The sequence below is a fragment of the Pseudophryne corroboree genome, chromosome 11 (assembly GCF_028390025.1).
Source record: "Pseudophryne corroboree isolate aPseCor3 chromosome 11, aPseCor3.hap2, whole genome shotgun sequence".
Lineage (NCBI taxonomy): Eukaryota > Metazoa > Chordata > Amphibia > Anura > Myobatrachidae > Pseudophryne > Pseudophryne corroboree.
This window is the reverse complement of record NC_086454.1, coordinates 212,698,274-212,704,031: the sequence shown is the minus strand read 5'-3', so window position 1 is coordinate 212,704,031 and position 5,758 is coordinate 212,698,274. Positions and strand designations below refer to the sequence as shown.

General features: G+C 34.4%; 1 non-coding gene across 1 annotated transcript; it reads left to right on the top strand.

The window, feature by feature from the left end:
* The first annotated feature begins 4,604 nt into the window (after positions 1 to 4,604).
* Positions 4,605 to 4,678, top strand: TRNAN-AUU (transfer RNA asparagine (anticodon AUU)). The gene has a single exon. It is a non-coding gene; the product is annotated as a tRNA-Asn (tRNA).
* The last annotated feature ends 1,080 nt before the right edge of the window (positions 4,679 to 5,758 follow it).

The window sequence follows — 5,758 nt, the reverse complement described above, 5'->3', positions numbered from 1 at the left end:
TAATTAACCTTGTGATCAGATTTTGGTGACATTTAAGGAGACAAGTCAAAATTTCAAACCTCCTCTTATGGTGTAGGGTACATGGCCTTCTCTGATGTAATCAGAGTTAGATTTGATTCAGTGATTTTATAAAAAACAGCTAGGAAGCACAATTTAGCAGTGGGTTGCAGAGAAAAAAAATATGCTGGCAGAAAAATCCAATCGAGTGATTAAACAGCTCTTCATTTTCTGGCTTTATTTTTATGCTAACAAATTTGTTCTCTGAAAAGTGTCCACAAAGCCAAGTCTCTGATTAACACCTTTGTAAGGATGGTTTATCACCTATTACTAAATTAAACTTGCTTCATTGGAAAGGCAGCAAGATGCATCCTCATTTCAATGTCTACTGAAATAATACAAGTTGACACCAGGAAACATTAACGCCACTGCATCCTTGCTGCTTTCTCATGTGGAAGTCTGTTTAATGTGAAAACAAGGTGATATCTAATTAGCACACAGGTAAGGAATTAAGAAAATCTTTATTTAAGGGTGAAGATGTTTCTCACAAAATTGTTGACCCAATGCAACATTGAAATTCAAGCTGGAAAGATGATTTTAATATATCACTTGTACATTTTGTATTGCTCTTCTGGTGACAATGTAGTTTGTTTTTGTCAATTACCATTTTAATAATAGGGTAAAGAAAATGAAGTGGATTTTTGAAAGAAAACAATACTGTCAATATACTATTAAAACAAATTAAAATGGTAAAAGTTATTGTACTTTAAGTAAAAATAAAAGAGACAAAATATCAATCCCAGTTTTGGATTACTTTAATTAACAAAAAAAAAATGCATATAGCAGAGGATAGTTTCAATCTGCCTACCTCTCGGTTATGAGCCCAGCATGCTTCCATTGCTGTACTCTGCTGCACATGTAAGTTCAAGAGATCCTGAAGCACTCACTCATCATGGGAAAGTACCAATGTGTTTCTTCGTTGGTTGATGGAAGAAACATCTTACAAAAACTCTCCAGATTATTGACTTTTTAAAGTTTTTCTAGGAAACGTTTTAGATGAATGCTTATTAGCCTTTGTCAGTATGGACTTTTTGCAAAGTGTCTCTGTGGCGCAATCAGTTAGTGTGTACGGCTATTAACCAAAAGGTTGGTGGTTCAATCCCACCCAGGGACCTAATTGACCTTGTTATCAGATTTTGGTGATCTTTAAGTAGACAAGTCAAAATTTCAAACCCCCTGTTATGGTGTAGGGTACCTGGCCTTCTCTGATGTAATCAGAGTTAGATTTGATTCAGTGATTTTATAAAAACAGCTAGGAAGCACAATTTAGCAGTGGGTTGAAGAGAAAAAGAAATATGCTGGCAAAAAAAACAAATTGCGTGATTAAACAGCTCTTCATTTTCTGGCTTTATTTTTATGCTAACAAATTTGTTCTCTGAAAAGTGTCCACAAAGCCAAGTCTCTGATTAACACCTTTGTAGGGATGGTTTTTCACCTATTACTAAATTAAACTTGCTTCATTGGAAAGGCAGCAAGATGTATCCTCATTTCAATGTCTACTGAAATAATACAGGTTGACACCAGGAAACATTAACGCCACTGCATCCTTGCTGCTTTCACATGTGGAAGTCTGTTTAATGTGAAAACAAGGTGATATCTAATTAGCACACAGGTAAGGAATTAAGAAAATCTTTATTTAAGGGTGAAGATGTTTCTCACAAAATCGTTGCCCCAATGCATCATTGAAATTCAAGCTGGAAAGATGATTTTAATATATCACTTGTACATTTTGTATTGCTCTTCTGGTGACAATGTAGTTTGTTTTTGTCAATTACCATTTTAATAATAGGGTAAAGAAAATGAAGTGGATTTTTGAAAGAAAACAATACTGTCAATATACTATTAAAACAAATTAAAATGGTAAAAGTTATTGTACTTAAAGTAAAAATAAAAGAGACAAAATATCAATCCCAGTTTTGGATTACTTTAATTAACAAACAAAAAAATGCATATAGCAGAGGATAGTTTCAATCTGCCTACCTCTGGGTTATGGGCCCAGCATGCTTCCATTGCAGTACTCTGCTGCACATGTAAGTGCAAGAGATCCTGAAGCACTCACTCATCATGGGAAAGTACCAATGTGTTTCTTCGTTGGTTGATGGAAGAAACATCTTACAAAAACTCTCCAGATTATTGACTTTTTAAAGTTTTTCTAGGAAACGTTTTAGATGAATGCTTATTAGCCTTTGTCAGTATGGACTTTTGCAAAGTGTTTCTGTGGCGCAATCAGTTAGTATGTATGGCTATTAACCATAAGGTTGGTGGTTCAATCCCACCCAGGGACCTAATTGACCTTGTTATCAGATTTTGGTGATCTTTAAGTAGACAAGTCAAAATTTCAAACCCCCTGTTATGGTGTAGGGTACCTGGCCTTCTCTGATGTAATCAGAGTTAGATTTGATTCAGTGATTTTATAAAAACAGCTAGGAAGCACAATTTAGCAGTGGGTTGCAGAGAAAAAAAATATGCTGGCAGAAAAATCCAATTGAGTGATTAAACAGCTCTTCATTTTCTGGCTTTATTTTTATGCTAACAAATTTGTTCTCTGAAAAGTGTCTACAAAGCCAAGTCTCTGATTAACACCTTTGTAAGGATGGTTTTTCACCTATTACTAAATTAAACTTGCTTCATTGGAAAGGCAGCAAGATGCATCCTCATTTCAATGTCTACTGAAATAATACAAGTTGACACCAGGAAACATTAACGCCACTGCATCCTTGCTGCTTTCTCATGTGGAAGTCTGTTTAATATGAAAACAAGGTGATATCTAATTAGCACACAGGTAAGGAATTAAGAAAATCTTTATTTAAGGGTGAAGATGTTTCTCACAAAATCGTTGCCCCAATACATCATTGAAATTCAAGCTGGAAATATGATTTTAATATATCACTTGTACATTTTGTATTGCTCTTCTGGTGACAATGTAGTTTGTTTTTGTCAATTACCATTTTAATAATAGGGTAAAGAAAATGAAGTGGATTTTTGAAAGAAAACAATACTGTCAATATACTATTAAAACAAATTAAAATGGTAAAAGTTATTGTACTTTAAGTAAAAATAAAAGAGACAAAATATCAATCCCAGTTTTGGATTACTTTAATTAACAAAAAAAATGCATATAGCAGAGGATAGTTTCAATCTGCCTACCTCTGGGTTATGGGCCCAGCATGCTTCCATTGCAGTACTCTGCTGCACATGTAAGTGCAAGAGATCCTGAAGCACTCACTCATCATGGGAAAGTACCAATGTGTTTCTTCGTTGGTTGATGGAAGAAACATCTTACAAAAACTCTCCAGATTATTGACTTTTTAAAGTTTTTCTAGGAAACGTTTTAGATGAATGCTTATTAGCCTTTGTCAGTATGGACTTTTGCAAAGTGTCTCTGTGGCGCAATCAGTTAGTATGTACGGCTATTAACCATAAGGTTGGTGGTTCAATCCCATCCAGGGACCTAATTGACCTTGTTATCAGATTTTGGTGATCTTTAAGTAGACAAGTCAAAATTTCAAACCCCCTGTTATGGTGTAGGGTACCTGGCCTTCTCTGATGTAATCAGAGTTAGATTTGATTCAGTGATTTTATAAAAAACATCTAGGAAGCACAATTTAGCAGTGGGTTGCAGAGAAAAAGAAATATGCTGGCAAAAAAATCAAATTGCGTGATTAAAGAGCTCTTCATTTTCTGGCTTTATTTTTATGCTAACAAATTTGTTCTCTGAAAAGTGTCCACAAAGCCAAGTCTCTGATTAACACCTTTGTAGGGATGGTTTTTCACCTATTACTAAATTAAACTTGCTTCATTGGAAAGGCAGCAAGATGTATCCTCATTTCAATGTCTACTGAAATAATACAGGTTGACACCAGGAAACATTAACGCCACTGCATCCTTGCTGCTTTCTCATGTGGAAGTCTGTTTAATGTGAAAACAAGGTGATATCTAATTAGCACACAGGTAAGGAATTAAGAAAATCTTTATTTAAGGGTGAAGATGTTTCTCACAAAATTGTTGACCCAATGCATCATTGAAATTCAAGCTGGAAAGATGATTTTAATATATCACTTGTACATTTTGTATTGCTCTTCTGGTGACAATGTAGTTTGTTTTTGTCAATTACCATTTTAATAATAGGGTAAAGAAAATGAAGTGGATTTTTGAAAGAAAACAATACTGTCAATATACTATTAAAACAAATTAAAATGGTAAAAGTTATTGTACTTTAAGTAAAAATAAAAGAGACAAAATATCAATCCCAGTTTTGGATTACTTTAATTAACAAAAAAAATGCATATAGCAGAGGATAGTTTCAATCTGCCTACCTCTGGGTTATGGGCCCAGCATGCTTCCATTGCAGTACTCTGCTGCACATGTAAGTGCAAGAGATCCTGAAGCACTCACTCATCATGGGAAAGTACCAATGTGTTTCTTCGTTGGTTGATGGAAGAAACATCTTACAAAAACTCTCCAGATTATTGACTTTTTAAAGTTTTTCTAGGAAACGTTTTAGATGAATGCTTATTAGCCTTTGTCAGTATGGACTTTTGCAAAGTGTCTCTGTGGCGCAATCGGTTAGTGTGTTTGGCTATTAACCAAAATGTTGGTGGTTCAATCCCACCCAGGGACGTAATTAACCTTGTGATCAGATTTTGGTGATATTTAAGGAGACAAGTCAAAATTTCAAACCTCCTCTTATGGTGTAGGGTACATGGCCTTCTCTGATGTAATCAGAGTTAGATTTGATTCAGTGATTTTATAAAAAACAGCTAGGAAGCACAATTTAGCAGTGGGTTGCAGAGAAAAAAAATATGCTGGCAGAAAAATCCAATCGAGTGATTAAACAGCTCTTCATTTTCTGGCTTTATTTTTATGCTAACAAATTTGTTCTCTGAAAAGTGTCCACAAAGCCAAGTCTCTGATTAACACCTTTGTAAGGATGGTTTATCACCTATTACTAAATTAAACTTGCTTCATTGGAAAGGCAGCAAGATGCATCCTCATTTCAATGTCTACTGAAATAATACAAGTTGACACCAGGAAACATTAACGCCACTGCATCCTTGCTGCTTTCTCATGTGGAAGTCTGTTTAATGTGAAAACAAGGTGATATCTAATTAGCACACAGGTAAGGAATTAAGAAAATCTTTATTTAAGGGTGAAGATGTTTCTCACAAAATTGTTGACCCAATGCAACATTGAAATTCAAGCTGGAAAGATGATTTTAATATATCACTTGTACATTTTGTATTGCTCTTCTGGTGACAATGTAGTTTGTTTTTGTCAATTACCATTTTAATAATAGGGTAAAGAAAATGAAGTGGATTTTTGAAAGAAAACAATACTGTCAATATACTATTAAAACAAATTAAAATGGTAAAAGTTATTGTACTTTAAGTAAAAATAAAAGAGACAAAATATCAATCCCAGTTTTGGATTACTTTAATTAACAAAAAAAAAATGCATATAGCAGAGGATAGTTTCAATCTGCCTACCTCTCGGTTATGAGCCCAGCATGCTTCCATTGCAGTACTCTGCTGCACATGTAAGTTCAAGAGATCCTGAAGCACTCACTCATCATGGGAAAGTACCAATGTGTTTCTTCATTGGTTGATGGAAGAAACATCTTACAAAAACTCTCCAGATTATTGACTTTTTAAAGTTTTTCTAGGAAACGTTTTAGATGAATGCTTATTAGCCTTTGTCAGTA